The 16,909-nt window shown below is 39.1% G+C and overlaps 1 pseudogene; it reads left to right on the top strand.

Annotated features, from left to right (window-relative positions):
* Positions 1-6,637: 6,637 nt before the first annotated feature.
* Positions 6,638-6,816, top strand: LOC115837179 (annotated as a pseudogene).
* Positions 6,817-16,909: the final 10,093 nt, after the last annotated feature.

Raw genomic sequence — 16,909 nt, forward strand, 5'->3', positions numbered from 1 at the left:
ACTTCTTCCCACCGTTAGGTATTACATCTACCCACCTGCTTTAGCTACAACTAGTGCCTACCCAGGAATATCTCTCCCCCTTGCCTGAAGCCTAAGTCATCAACTCACAAAATAAAATAGTGGAGGAAAATTAAATAAATAAAAGAAGTGTACACAATGGGCGGGTGCAGTGGTTCACGCCTGTAATCCCAGCACTTTGGGAGGCCAAGGCAGGCGGATCACGAGGTCAAGAGATCAAGACTATCCTGGCTAACATGATGAAACCCCGTCTCTACTAAAAACACAAAAAAATTAGCCAGGCGTGGTGGCAGGAGCCTGTAGTCCCAGCTACTCAGGAGGCTGAGGCAGGAGAATGGCGTGAACCCAGGAGGAGGAGCTTGTAGTGAGCTGAGATCACGCCACTGCACTCCAGCCTAGGTGACAGAGCGAGGCTCCGTCTCAAAAAAAAAAAAAAAGTGTACACCATAAGAGAATAAAATAAGCTTCAAGAGATCCTTGTTATTCCAACCCCATAGGAGATAGTAAACTTGCCCACACACCAAGTACATAAATATTATAACTAGCATCTGGAATAGCCAGAGCACAAAGACTCTCTATGACTAAGGAACTCATAGAGAGAGAGTCTTCACCCCTAAAAGCACCAAGAATCAAATTAGGCTATAATAAACTATAAACATTAAAGTCATATCATTCAGAGGGAAAAAAAGAAATTTAAAAAAAAAAAAAAACTGCAGTCAGCTGGGTGTGGTGGCTCACACCTGTAATCCCAGCATTTGGGAGGCTGAGGTCAGCCTCGAATGGATGTTGCAGTGAGCCGAGATCACGCCATTTCACTCCAGCCTGAGCAACAGGGTGAGACTCCATCAAACACACACACACACACACACACACACACACACACACACACACACAGTCAAATCAAAATTAAATTCAAGAATAATTTGAAGAAATAGTCTACCCAAATAAGAAGGAACCAGAAAAGTAATTCTGGTAATATGACAAAACAGGGTTCTGTAACACCCCTAAAAGATCACACTAGCTTCCCAACAATTGATGCAAACCAAGATGGAATCTTTAAATACCAGATAAGGAATTCAGAAGGTTGATTATTAAGCTACTCAAGGAGATACCAGAGAAAGATGAAAACCAACATAAAGAATGGAAAAAGAGTTCAGGATATGAATGAACAATTTTCCAGAGAGATAGCTATCATAAAGAAAAACCAATCAGAACCTCTGAAAATGAAAGATACATTAGGAAAATACAAAATGCAGTGGAATGTTTCAACAACAGACTAGAACAAGTAGAAGAAAGAATTTCAGAACTCAAAGACAAGGCTTTCTAATTAATCCAGACAGACAAAGATAATGAAGAGAGAATCAAAAGAAATGAACAAAGTCTCCAAGAATATGAGATTCTGTAAAATGGCCAAAACTAAAAATAGCTGGTGTTCTGGAGGAAGAAGAGAAGTCTAAAAGTTCAGAAAACTTATTTGAGGAAATAATTGAAGAAAACTTCCCCTGGCCTTGCTAGATATCCAAATATGAGAAGCTCAAAAACATCTGGAAAATTCATTGCAAAAAGATCATCACCAAGGCACATAGTCATCAGGCTATCTAAAGTCAACATGAAAGAAAGAATTTTAAGAGTTGTGAGACAAAAGCATCAGGTAGCCTATAAAGAAAATCCTATCAAACTAATAGATTTCTCAGCAGAAACCTTACCAGCCAGAAGGGATTGGAATCCTATCTTTAGCCTCCTTAAGCAAAATAATTGTCAGCCATGAATTTTGTATTCATCAAAACTAAGCTTCAGAAATGAAGGAAAGATAAAGTCATTTTTAGACAAACAAATGCTGAGGGAATTTGCCACTACAAAACCAGCACTATAAGAAATACTAAAAGGAATTCTAAATCTTGAAACAAAAGCTTGATATGCACCAAAATAGAACCTCCTTAAAGCATAAATCTCACATAAAACAATAACACAGTGAAAAAAACAAGGTATTAAAGCAACAACTAGCATAATGCATAGAATGGTACCTCATATCTCAATACTAACATTGAATGTAAATGGCCTAAATGCTCCATTGAAAAGATACCGAATGGCAGAATGGTTAAAAAAAAAAAAAAAATCCACCAACCAAGTATCCGCTGTTTTCAAGAGACTCACCTAACACATAAGGACTCACATAAACTTAAGGTAAAGGGGTGGAAAAAGATATTCCACATAAACAGAAGCCGAAAGCAAGCAGAAGTAGCTATTCTTGAATCAGACAAAACAGACTTTCAGAAAACAAGAGTCAAAAAAGATCAAGAAGGACATTATATCATGATAAAAGGATTAGCCCAACAGGAAAATATCACAATACTAAATATATATGCACCTAACACTGGAGCTCCCAGATTTACAAAACAATTACTGCTAGACTTAAGAAATGAGATAGACTGCAACACAATAATAGTGGAGGACTTCAATACTCCACTGACAGTGCTAGACAGGTCAAGACAGAAAGTCAACAAAGCAACAATAGACTTAAACTATACCCTAGAACAAATGGACTTAACAGATATTTACAGAACACTCTTCCCAGCAACTGCAGAATGTACATTCTCATGTGCTTCTTGTCAGCACATGGAACACTCTCCAAGATAGACCATGTGATAGGCCACAAAACAAGTCTCAATAAATTTAAAAATATCAAAATCATATCAAGTATCTTCTCAGACACAACAGTGGAATAAAACTGGGAGTCAACTCCAAAACGAACCCTCAAAATTATAAAAATACATGGAAATTAAATAATCTGCTCTTGAATGATTTTTGGGTCAACAATGAAATCAAGATGGAAATTTAAAAATTCTTTGAAATGAATAATACTGATACAACTTATCAAAACCTCTGAGATACCAAAAGCAGTGCTAAGAGGAAAGTTCATGGCGTTAAATACCTACATCAAAAAGTCTGAAAGAGCACAAATTGACAACCTAATGTCACATCTCAAGGAACTAGAGAAACAAAAACAAACTAAACCCAAACACAGCAGAAGAAAAGAAAGAACAAAGATCAGAACAAAACTAAATGAAACTAAAACAAACCAAAAAAAGATACAAAAGATGAATAAAACAAAAAGCTGGTTCTTTGAAAAGACCAACAAAATTGATAGACCATTAGCAAGATTAATCAAGAAAGGAAGAGAGAAAATCCAAGGAAGCTCGATTAGAAATAAAACTGGAAAGATTGCAATTGACACCACAGAAATACAAAAGATCATTCAAGGGTACTAAAAACACTTTTATACACATAAACTAGAAAATCCAGAGGAAATGGAGAAATCCTGGAAATATACAACCTTCCTAGATGAAATCAGGGAGAAATAGAAACCCTGAATGGACCAATGTCAAACAGCAAGATAGAATCAATAATTTTAAAATTGCCAACAACAAAAAAGTCCAGGATCAGATGGATTCACATCTGAATTCTACAAGACACTCAAAGAAGAACTGGTACTTCTTTGAAATTAAGTTCTTAATTAATTAAGTTCTTAATTAATAGTTCTACTGAAACTATTCCAAAAGACAGAAAAAGGACTCCTCCCTAATCATTCTATGAAGCCAGTATCACCCTAATACCAAAACCAGGAAAGGATATAACAAATAAAGAAAACTATAGGCCAATATCCCTGATGAATATAGATGCAAAAATCCTCAGCAAAATACTAGCTAACTGAGTCCAGCAGCACACATCAAAAAGATGATATATCATGATCAAGTAGGTTTCATCTCAGGGATGCAGGAATGGTTTAACACAAGCAAGTCAATAAATGTGATACATCACATAAACAGAATTATGAACAAAAATAGACACAGAAAAAGCATTTGATAAAATCCAGCATTGCTTTATGACTAAAAACAAAAAATCCTCAACAAAATAGGCATAGAAAGGACTTACCTCAAAGTAATAAAAGCTATATATCAGCAGTCCCCAACCTTTTCGGCACTAGGGACTGGTTTTGTGGGAGACTGTTTGCGCGGTGGGGTGGGAGTTTCAGGATGAAACTGGGCATTAGTTAGATTCTCATAAGGATTGCACAGCCTAGATCCCTCACATGCGCAGTTCACAATGCGATTCGTGCTCCTATGAGAATCTAATGCTGCCACTGATCTGACAGGAGGTGGAGCTTAGGTGGTAATGCCTGCTCACCAGCCACTCACCTCCTGCCGCGAGGCCCAATTACTAACAGGCCATGGACCAGTATGGTCTGCTGCCTGGGGGTTGGGGACCCCTGCCATATATGACATACCCACAGCCAATATCATACCGAATGGGGAAAAGTTTAAAGCATTCCCCGTAACAACTAGAACAAGACAAGGATACCCACTTTCACCACTTCTATTCGACATAGTACTGGAAATCCTAGAAAGAGCAATCACACCAGAAATAAATGAAGGGCATCCAAATTGGAAAAAAAGAAATTCCAACTGTCACTGTTCAGCAATGATATAACCACGTACCTGGAAAGCCCTATAGACTAATCCAAAAAGCTCCTAGATCTGATAAATGAATTCAGTAAAGTCTCAGGTTACAAAATCAATGTACACAAACCAGTAGCACTGCTAAACATCAACAATGACCAAGCTGAGAATCAAATCAAGAACTTAATCCCTTTTACAACAACTATAAAAAAATAAAATACCTAGGAATATATTTAACCAAGGAGGTGAAAGACCTCTACAAGGAAAACTGCAAAACACTGCTGAAAAGAAATCATAGATTACACAAACAAATGGAAACACATCCCATGCTCATGGATGGGTAGAATCAGTATTGTGAAAATGACTATTCTGCCCAAAGCAATCTACAAATTCAATGCAATTCCCATCAAAATATCATCATCATTCTTCATAGAACTAGAAAAAACAATCCTAAAATATGTATGGAATCAAAAAAGGGCCCACATAGTCAAAGCAATTCTAAGCAAAAATAATGAATCTGGAGGCATCACATTACCCAACTTTAAATTATACTACCAAGCTATAGGCTGGCTGTAGTTACCAAAACAGCATGGTACCGGTATAGAAATAGGCATGTAGACCAATGGAACAGAATAGAGAACTCAGAAATAAAACCAAATACCTACAACCAGTTGATCTTCAGCATAGCATACAAAAACATAAATAGGGGAAAGGACACCCTATACAATAAATAGGGCAAGCCACATGTAGAAGAATGAAACTGGATACCATCTTCATCTTATACAAAAATTAACTCAAGATAGATCAAAGATTTAAATCTAGGACCTGAAACCATAAAAATTCTAGAAGATAACATTACAAACTCTTCTGGACATTGGCTTAGGCAAAAAGTTCATGAATAAGAACCCAAAAACAAAGGCAAGAAAAACCAAAATGGATAAATGGGACCTACTGAAACTAAAAAGCTTCTGCAAAGCAAAAGACATCATCTCTGTCACCAGGCTGGAGTGCAGTGGCGTGATCTTGGCTCACTGTAACCTCCACCTCCCGTGTTCAAGCCATTCTCCTGCCTCAGACTCCTGAGTAGCTGGGACTACAGGTGCCCGCCACCACGCCCAGCTAATTTTTTTGTATTTTTAGTAGAGATGGGGTTTCACCATGTCGGCCAGGATGGTCTCAATATCTTGACTTCATGATCCACCCACCTCAGCCTCCCAAAGTCGTGGGATTACAGACATGAGCCATTGTGCCTAGCTGCTTTTTTTCCTAATCTTTTTAAAATCAGGGAACTGAATACTTTCTTTAAAAAAAAAAGTTTTCTTCCGCTCATTTCTATTCACACACACAAACTAACACAAGCATACACACACACCCCTTAATAAGCTACCTTGATCGTGAAAAGGGGTCTTGACATGTGGTTTTTATCAATCATCTTCATATCCCAGCATCTACTATAATTTCAGATATATAACTGTCCAATTAACATATGCAGAGTTAAACTGAAAAAATATTTAACACACTATGATTTTGTGTTTTGCTTCCAAATGTCTATTAAGAATTGAAGCCATAAGCCTGGGCAACATGGTGAAATCCCATCTCTACAAAAAAATACAAAAATTAGCTGGGTGTGGTGCCATGCGCCTGTAGTCCCAGGTACTCTGGAGGCTGAGGTGAGAGGATCACCTGAGCCCAGGCAGGCTGATGCTGCAGAGAACCATGATTATGCCATTGTACTCAGCCTGGGCAACAGAGTGAGACCCTGTCCTAAAAAAAAAAAAAAAAAAAAAGGACTGAAGCCATGATGTGATTTGACAGAACCCCCAAGTAAATACGTCTATCATGTGCCACATAATGATGTTTCAGTGACGGACCCCAAATACAACAGCGGTCCTGTAAGATTATAATACCACATTTTTACTGTACCTTTTCTATACTTAGATATGTTTAGACACACAAATATTTACCAATGTGTTACAATTGTCTACAGTATTCAGTATGGTAACCTGCTGTACAGGTTTGTAGCCGAGGAGCAGTAGGCTATACCATATAGCCTGAATGTGTAGTAATCTGTACCATCTAGGTTTGTGTAAGTGCACTTTGTGATATTTCCATGATGACAAAATCACCTAACAACACATTTCTTAGAATATATCTTCATCATTATTGCTTCTCAGCCTTTTGGCTAAGATCAAGTGTAGAATATATCCTCATCATTAAGTGATACATGACTGTAACTCGGGAGCAATTAATTGCCTTATATATGTGAATAGTTAAGTATGAAAGTACACATTTGGATATGCCGTTTTCTTCTCGTATTCTCAGGGAAATGTGTCTTGCTTTTGAGAAATAAATGTATTTACTTTTTATTTACGTGTCAATGGTTCTCATTCCCATTTTGCATTCACTTCTATTAAAAAGAGAAAAGGATGTCACTCTGCTTACTCCAGTTAGTCTGAATACCATGTTCAATATTTCATCTCTGCTGTACTCAGTGCCACAGTGCACGGAGCTAGCATTGTTGTTATGGTCAGATAAGCAGCTTAGCAAGATGACATTAGAGTTTGAGGCAGATGTGGCCTGAGTTTCTCTTCCTCCAGCTTCTGATGATCTGATACTCTGCCACACAGTGTGCTTCTCCTATGCCAGCCTGTGCTGAGACGGGTATGTCTTTGAATCAAGGTTATTTCAATTATTTTAAAGTATTCTTAGTCTCTTCATGTGCAATGCAATCAATCAAAGTTCAATTTAAGAATCATCTTTACCAACTGAGTTCAATAGCAAATAATTTTTCTCCAATATCCCCTGAAATACTGGCTGCCTGCCTTACGTGTTACCCAGACAATGAGTTTTCTCTATAAGCTGAGTATTCTGTGTCTGCCTTCTTTGCATTGCTGCTGTGACCTGGAGCGGGAGAGAAAAATGGGAGAAGAATGCAAGGAAGGAGCGTCATGTTCTGATTGGAATCTGAGCTCAAACAGGTTTTCCTTTTGTGCATTTTGTGTCGTATGTCCCACCATCAGACATTCTTCTGAGTCCAGTTGCTCAAGAGTAACCACCATCCAACCCATTCTTGCCTGCTCAGTATCAAACAGGCAATACAATGCAGGCACAATATGAGGAAATCATGCCATGTCACTGGCCCACTGATCTTGCAAGGTATAGAAATAAAATTGCTTTAATAACTTCTATTACCATAATATATTAAATTTAACATATTATATTTAATAATATAACAATATATTAAACATAACATATATTTGCTATATTACATTATGTATTTTTATTGAATATTAAATATTATAGCTATAATATTTAACAACAGATAAGTTAACAGATGCCACCATTCAGAGCAGACATGTAGAGTAATTAACTGGTACAATTAACTGGTACATACTGACTAAATGTTACTTATTGGAAATAGCTGGGTTTTGGAAAAATTTTTTCCATTATTTTCTCAGATACTTGTGGCATAACTAAAATTTGTCCTTGGAACACCTGTGTGGACAAAAATATTGAGAGTGAGTCTGCTCCAAGGTAGGAAACAGAGCCCTACAGGGCATATAAGAAAAACAGCATAAAGCCACCACCTCGTCAGCATTCGTAACCCACCTGCCTGTACTACACCCTTATTGCTAGTCTCAGCCAATCCCATGGGGCAGTCACTCTGCCTCAGGAATGCCGGTGAGCAGGAGTGGGCAATTTGACATGTATCTTCCAGATGATTGCCAAATCAGAGCCCTGACCTACGCCTTCTGTTTGCACCCTTCCATCCCTGACAGGCCAGCCCTGTGGCCTTCCTTGCTCAGAGAAATTTTATTTTCTGAAAGAAAAGAAATGCTAGGCCTCTCTTATGGAAGAAGCAAGGGATCATGGGGTAAGCAACTGACTGAAATAAAAGAGGTTAAGGACTACTTCCCTGGGGGCACGAGATTCAAGTATGGAAGGGCTCAAGGTCATCTGAGAGTAACTTTGCCTGTGAGTGTTCAAAATGGGTCCTAATGTGCCTTTGCCTGCGAGTATTCACAATGGGTCCTGATGTAGAAGGGATTCCTGGTTTGCTTTTCCAAAGTATTCTAGTAAATTAAACCATGAGTGTGAATCTGTTACAGGTAGTTAGGCATGAGCAGGCAGGAGAGGGCTCTTCTCCCCACCCACTAGAAATGTGGGGTGATGGTTTGGCAATCATCGCATTGCCTCTCTAAAAATGATAATTCGGCAGCCAGGGAGAGACAAGCTCTTGATGGTCCACACCTGCTAACACTAAAAGTGTTACCTGAATGCAGACCCCAGGGAGAAGCAGCTTCTTGGGCATGCGTGTTAAGAGACAAAATGACGTTCCAGGGGCACAGGCCACTTGAAAAAAGCCTCAGATGGGCATGCGTCTAACTCCCAAAACAGGTTGTTTGTGCTCAATTGCAAAGGGTAAGGAAAGCACTGCTCAGGCAAGCCCACCCTAAGGAAAGAATCATGGGAAAGAGGGAACCCAAAAAGTCACAGGATCAAGGTTAAAGGCCTTTTCTTTTTTTTTTTTTTTTTTGGCTGTCTTCTTTTTCTGTCTTTGACTTTCAGGCACCCACTTGGATCTCTTCCAAGGGATCTTTCTTCTCTTATTAAGGCAGGTGAGGATGTCATTTGATTTGAGCTTTTCATTCATTTATTTCACAAATCTAGAGCTCCTCTCCACACAAGGCAGCATGGTGAGATGAATAAGACAGAGTCCTTGACTTAAAGATACATACAAATCCCCATACCCTTTCGTTCACATTCTCAGGATAATTGCTTAGTTTCCTCAATGTGAGTGACTAATTACAGAAAGGGACATGAGGCCAGGCGCCATAATTACAGAAAGAGACATGGGGCCAGGCACCATAATTACAGAAAGAGACATGAGGCCGGGTGCCATGGCTCACATCTATAATCCCAGCACTTTGGGAGGCCAAGGTGGGCAGATCACCTGAGGTCAGGAGTTCGAGACCAGACTGGGCAACATGGTGAAACCCGGCTCTACTAAAAATACAACAGCCAGGCATGGTGGTGGGCACCTGTAATCCTAGCTACTTGGGAGGCTAAGCCACTAGAATTGTTTAAACCCAGGTGGTAGGTGTTGCAGTGAGCTGAGATCACGCCACTGCACTCCAGCCTGGGCAACAAAGTGAAACTCCATCTCAAAGAAAAAAAAAAAAAAGGAAAGAAAAAACATAATAATCTGACATTTTCTGTTCATAGAGAATCATGGGAACCATTATAACAAAGAAGTCAAGAGTGCTGATGTGGAGTGGACCTTGGTTTGAACACTCAGCTCTGCCACTTACTAGCTGTAGGCTCATATGCAAGTTATATCCTCATCTGTTAAAAAGGAATAATATCTAATGTTATATAAAATGTAAAACTTATTTCACACAATGCCACTCACATAGTAAATGTTCAATAATAGTTAGCAGAAACCTCAAGACATATATAAGTGGCAATGTGAAATTAATACAGCAGAAGCTCAGTTCACACAGATGTTAACCCTTAAACAAGCCCCGCATTGTATGAGTATCCCACAAAAGGAGTAAGGGAAGAAGATCTTATACCATTGGAGTGAGTGACTACCATGGACCAGCCACCGTTACTCACTTACTTCATTTAACCTGCACAATAGCCTCATGAGGTAGATATCATCACCATTTTGCAAATGAGAAAGCTGAAGCTAAGCAAAGTTGACCTGACCAAAATCGCATAGCAAGTAAGATAGGAGCCCAGCTTCATCTCATTCCAATATGAGTGCGTTTTCCTCTTTTCTATTGGCTCTCAAAGTTTGGTCTGAAAGGAGCTGTATCAGCATCACCTGGGAACTTATTAGAAATGCACATTCTCAGCCCTACCCCAAACCCACTGGGTCAGAAACTCTGGGGTTGGGGCCCAGCCATCTGTGTTTCACACTCAGACTGACACACAATCAATTCTGATAACCACTGCTCTATGACATGCGTTTCCTCTTCAATTAGGATCCAACTCCTTATTTTGTATTTAACGAGGAGTATGAAACAAAGCCCGGGCTCTGGATTTGTATTCCTCAGCAATAATGTGTCAAGTAATCTTAAACAAGCAAACCCCTGGCCTATTTCAGCCCATAGTGCATGCGCGGTAGAAAAGTAGAAATTAATGTTGGGGCCATTTTGCATATTCTTAAACCCGTAAGCTAGTCTCCTTGGAGAACATTAAAGCTTTGCCGTTGTCACAACTAATGGTGTCACTTTCCACCATTCCTGTTAGTCTTGGGCAATATGATACATTTATTAAGCTCCTACTATGTGCCACTGGGAGAAGAGTGAAGAACAAAATGAGCAAAGCCTCCCCTCAAGGAGCATATGATCTGATTTTTCCCGGCAGTGGACTCTTGTTGGTCATTCCTAGAATCCCAAGACCCTCCTCTTTTATCGTTCCCCCTACCAAACCTATCTACATTTAGAATGGGAATAACTATAACTTCTAGGCAAGTAACTGTAACTCCTAACTAAGATCATTTACTCAAACTCCCCTGGATCACACATAGCCCGTCCACCCAATGTAGTATAGCTGACTCCTCTGGTCTGAGTGTGCCCCCTCAAAATTCACATGTTGAAACCCTGACCGTCAAGTCGACAGTAGTTAGGAGGTGAGGATTTGGGGAGGTGACTGTGACTCACGCCCTTATAAAAGACGCCCCAGGGAGACCCCTCACCCCTTCCACCAGTGTGAGGACACAGCAAAAAGGTACCCTCTATGAACCAGAAAGTGAGTCCTCACTAGACAATGAATCTGCCAGCACCTTGATCTTCCACTCCCCAGCCTCCAGAACTGTGGGAAACAAGTTTATAAACCACCCAGTTTATGATATGTTGTTATAGCAGCCTGAACAGACTAAGACACTGACCAAATGATAAGGATCAGAGAAAATCCAATCAAGCTTGGAGAAACCATTTTCCAAGCACCCACTGTACCAGCAGCCCAAGAATCATTCAGAATTGTCCTGGCCATTACGCTGTGTGCCCATGGATCTCAGCATGGGTCTGAAGAATCAGCTCTGCCAAGCCAGGACCCAGATTCTCCAGCATTTTAGTCCAGTGTTCGCTGCACTCCCCAGGTGATGGTGTGATGCTGGAGTCATCACAAGTCATCAGCCTCGCTAGCCAAAGAGCAAATACCCTGAATTTGTTCTTTATTGACTATATGAGAACCACATTGCTTCACACTGAAAACAAGTACTATTTGAAGTATAAAAGGACGCCTAATCTATATTCCACCTGCCGCTAGCTCTGTCTTTGAAAGCCATTGCCTTCACTGAATGATTCCAGCTGGTGCTCTCCTCTGTGCTGGCTTTTATGGGCTATAAGGATGGATACATAAGGTGTAGGTCAGTTTTTTAGGGAATGTAGAAGCCTTGCCCTCTCAACTCAACACATGCTTCTCTTTTCTTCTTCCCTCTATCCTGGAATTAATGGGTATAAATGTTGCTAAAGCATCTAACTAAATGTTCTTAGACAATTCTGGTCTGTACACTGATCGACCAGAAAACAGAAATGACTTCATCTGAAAGAAAACTAATATATGTGGGAAAGAAGAGTGATCAGTTGTAATATTTATGTTTTCCTGTCTCTTGTGTGAATTCATAGGCAACTTCCAGAATAAAATCGTCACATGTTTTTTCCATCAATTGAAGAATTTGAATCTCTCTTATTGGCAGAGTTTTTCCTTCTTTAAATTTCCCTCCACCTCACAATGTGCCTGCTACAAGTTTGTGTCATAAATCCCAGTATAAAATTCCCTGTTGCTTAACTTGCCCATAAATGTGGAGCATGTAGTCATGTTATATGATTCCTGACCTGAACATAAATTTCCTGTAGTCTAGAGGTGCCTTAAGGAGGAGCTAATATGTTCACCTGCTTGTTTTCCAGGCAATAAACCCAGAACAGGTGAAATGGGGAGGAAATTTAAATAAGATCAAAAGGTAGGTTCAAAAGAATGGACAAAGCCATCTGGAATGCCTCAGTGCTGCCAATCTCAAATATAAGACCCAGTGGAATTTTAAGTAGAATTTCTAGTTTTCCCTTCTTTTAGACCAACTAAATGTCAAAAACAAGAGAAAACTAGAAATTCCACTTAAAATTCCACTGGGAATTTAAGGAGGATGCTCATTTTTTCCAGAGGTTGGGTAAGATAAGAGCAAGTAAAAAAATACTGATTTCTTCTGAGTTCATTGTCAACAACCTCTTTCTCCTCTTCATCCCCCTGGCCTCCACTCTTGTTGCTTGAATATGTGTTTAGCTTTCTCTAGCATTTTACCTTGCAGAATGAGCTTGGGGCATTTGGGAGTTATTTGCTGAGTTATACGGGGAGATTTTTACTTTGGATTTCAAATTACTCTGCAGATGACAACACTGCATTGCTGAAAAGAATTTTCTGAACAAGAAATAACTGTTCCACTATGCAGCCATAAAAATTAAAAACAAAAAAATTAAAAAGAAATAACTATTCCAGTAGGAGTGTAAATTGATACAGCTTTTAATATAATTTAGTAATATATATCAAAATCTTTGAAATTATGACCATTACTTGACCCAGTAATTCCACTTGTATGAATTCATCCTTAAAAATTATTGTACAAAGACAAGAACAGATATGAACAAGGATGTTCTTTGCAGCATTGTTTAGTACAGGAGAAGTTTGAAACAACTTAAATGTCTAGAAATAAATGATTGGTTAAATAAATTCTGCTATATCCATAATGAGAACTATTATGCAGTCATTAAAATGATGACAGAGATTACAGGTTTGGATAAGGATGAATGTCTATCTTATGGTAGCCATTTATGCCTCATCTTCCACTATTGGAACGCTAAGCATGTGGGAGTTATTTATATCCTACTCCTCAAGGTCATCGCCAAGGTCTGATTGCAAAAATTCAAAAATTTGCAAACTCAGGCATAAATGGGTTAATAAGGGAAAAAAGCAAGCTACTAAACAAGTTGTATAGGTATTATCGCTCTAAAAATTATATATATATATGCACATGAGATTTATGAAATGTCTCCTATGAAATTCTTTTTAACAGACCACACACTGAAGTTCAATAAGTACACATTAAGAATCTGTCATGCTAAAATACGATTATGTTTTGTCCTACAATTACAGTGAAGTAAAATCCGCAAGTATTTCCCATTAAGATTTGAGCCTTCAAAGCCTCTCCCATGTTGGGCTCATTATGCTGATGCTATTTTTGGGTCAACATGACATGCCTCCCTCTTCCATTTTGAATGTTTTTCATTGAAAAAAAAAACAGGTTTTATTTGTGGCAGTTTTTAGGAACTCTGACATAAATAAGAACACACACATCCAGGACAGCTATTTACACATAGTGTCAGAAAATATTTCATTGTAGTGGCTTCTCTTGAATAGAGGCCAAAGCCTGAGTTGGAATTGGCTAAAAAGAAAAAAAAAGGCTTACAAGTAAGTTTCTCTAAAACAGATTTAGTACACATTTCTGTGCAAGAGCTTTAAACACATTTCCATTCTAATTAAAAATATAATTGGCAACATACGTCTTTAAGCTATGAATATTTTGCTAGAGGAAATTCAAAGGCCAGCAATTATATACATCTCTAAAAAGCTTAATTATTCACTAAAGGAGAAAAACAAGTTTTTAAACAAACAAAAAAAGCTGTAATATTAACTTTTGACATCTAATTCTCCAACTTCGGTGACTATTATAAATGATGCTATAAGCTGAAATCAAAGACAAAACTCCTACTCTAGCCACTAGTGTAACCCTCAACTCTGGCTGCCCTGCCTTGTCCAGTGACCACCCACTAGTGATTCTGACTTTATATGTCTGGAGTGGAACCCACACATCAGGATTTTTTAAAAGCTTCCTAGGGGCTCTAATACATAACCATAATTTAGAAGTCCTGTACCTTTATAACTGATAGCCCTTGATTAGCAATTACTCCAACACCCAGAATGAATGAAGTGCTACAAGATTTAAACAGTCTTAAAACATCACTTAATCCAGCCCTTATTTTGCAGTGGAAGACACTCAGGCCTGGCAACCTCCTTTATTATTTTCTTATTTTAGCAATAAAAAGAGAGGGTGAAACCTAGTGTTTCCCAGAGGATTGTCTTCATCCCCTCTCACATTTACTCAATTCTCAACCATTTTTTTCCCCACATAGGCACAAAATTCTATAGCCACCATCTCTCTATTCAGTGAGTGGGATTTTAAATTCTCAATACAGACTAGGACAAAAGCCACTTTGCTGAATACTTTTGCTGCACCCAGCATTAGCTCACATCATCACAACTCTATAAGATGGGTACTATCCTATCTTCATTTTATTGATAAGGAAACTGATATTCAAAGGACTTAAATATTTTGCCCAATGTCAGACACCTGGAAATGGTAGAACTGAGATGGGAACCTAGATCTACTCAACTTCAAGTCATCAGAAAAGAGAATGATAGAGGAGCTCCACCTGGGGTAAACCCACAACCCAAAGTCCTGGTTATTATTAACTTAGAGATGAGATCTCACAAGAACCTATTCATATTATTTCCATTTCCTTGTGTACTGCCAAGACAGCAGGAAGCAGAAGTATAACAATTGAATGGGAAAATGAGAAAAGTAAAGGTCTTGATACCAAGGGTAAAGGCTCTGTTGAGGAAATGCCACAAGTAATCTTCATGGGCCTTTACCTGCAAGGCAGAAGTGCAGTCAGGAGGGCTCGGCTTTCACAGGATGCACCTTTGCCATCATCCCCGGCAGGCCACCCAAGCAGATCCTATGGCTGATTCCCTTTGAAATGTTCTTCAGGTCTCACGCTGTCCATTGCGCATGCTCCTCAATCTACATGGCACTCCCTTTCCCTCCTCCTTCACCTGGTTAACTCCTGCTCATCTTTCAACATCAGCTCAGTCTTCCAGGGTCCCCCGATCTCTGAAGACCAGATCACATAGTCCTCTTTTGTGCACCCATAACGGCCAATGACACTGCCATCAAACCTTGCTAGGTTGACTTAACTATTTACTTTTCTGCCTGCTACCAAAATGCCAGTTCCTTTCCATCAGACCTGCATATCCCACATACACAGGCCTCAGCCCATTCCTTAGCATGGAACAGGCACTCAAAAAACCGATGTGGGAATAATACACAAATAAACAATAAATGTGTAGTCATTCCAGATAGGTGGATAGAATAAAGCATGGCAATGCATTTGGAACAGAGAAAATGTTATGCTTTTCTTTACAATTATAATTTTTAAAATTATTTCCTTTATAATTCACAGTTCGCATTACCACCTCTCTTAAGAAGGGAAGTATTTTGTTCTGAAAAATTATTTTACCCAAACTGGAGCACTCAGTGAGATGCTCCCCTCTCTCCCTAGCTCACCCCTCTCCCCACCTCACCCCTCTCCCCTGGTTAGGTCCTACAGGGGGGCTAGAACCAAAGCTCCAGAAATAAGAATGAAGTTATTCTGCATCAAAAAAGAATGTACTTTGAAGTTTCATGGGCAGTCCAGGAGGAAGGAGTGTGCAGATGAGAAAGAAGAAGTCAGTGAGATGCTGAAAGCCTACATATTCTGCAATGTAGTTAAATCCTATTGACACTACAGTTCAAAAAAAAGAAAAAACTAAACTCATGAATTATGCATGAATTTTTTTGTTTATTTTTGTGGGCTTTTTTTTAGCTTTATTGAGGTATAATTAACAATAAAACTTGTTACAATTAAACTTCAAGTCATACAATATGACGTTTTGATATATGTACACATTACGTAATGATTACCACGATCAAACTAATTAACATATCCATCATCTCACATACATTTCTGTTGTGGGAGATTACTTAAGGCCAACTCTCCTGGGTAACTTCAAGTATACAATACATTATTATTAACTATAGTCACTGTGCTGTACATTAGATCTTGGAACTTATTCATCTCAGAACTGCACGTTTGTATCCTTTGACCCACATCTCCCCATTTCTCCCACCCTACCCAACCCTGCCCCTAGTAACCACCATTCTACTCTCTATTTTTGTGCTAAACCGATGAATTCTTAAGTAAGTTGTTATAACATGTTGTAGATTCAAAGTGGCAGCCAAGTTTCACACTGTAGTTGATGTGGAGCAGGATGGAAACAGCCCATTAGGATAAAAGGGCAAAAAATAATGATTTCATCAGCTTCCCAGGCTTCCTCTAATGGCCTCCTCTGCAAAGCAGGACACTAGGAAAACTGCTAACCTGTTGAACGGACAACAGCACTCAGAAGGTGATGGAAGCAGTAAAGGAAGCTGCTGAATGAGCCAACAAATGAGGAGATGTGGCTGCAGCTAACTGCATAAGTCAGAATATTAGCTTAGTGCTTATTCGATGGGGCAAATGCAGTCAGACCTGGCAACTGGAGCTGCTTCAATA

Source organism: Nomascus leucogenys, chromosome 10, assembly GCF_006542625.1.
Source record: "Nomascus leucogenys isolate Asia chromosome 10, Asia_NLE_v1, whole genome shotgun sequence".
NCBI classification, from domain to species: Eukaryota; Metazoa; Chordata; class Mammalia; order Primates; family Hylobatidae; genus Nomascus; species Nomascus leucogenys.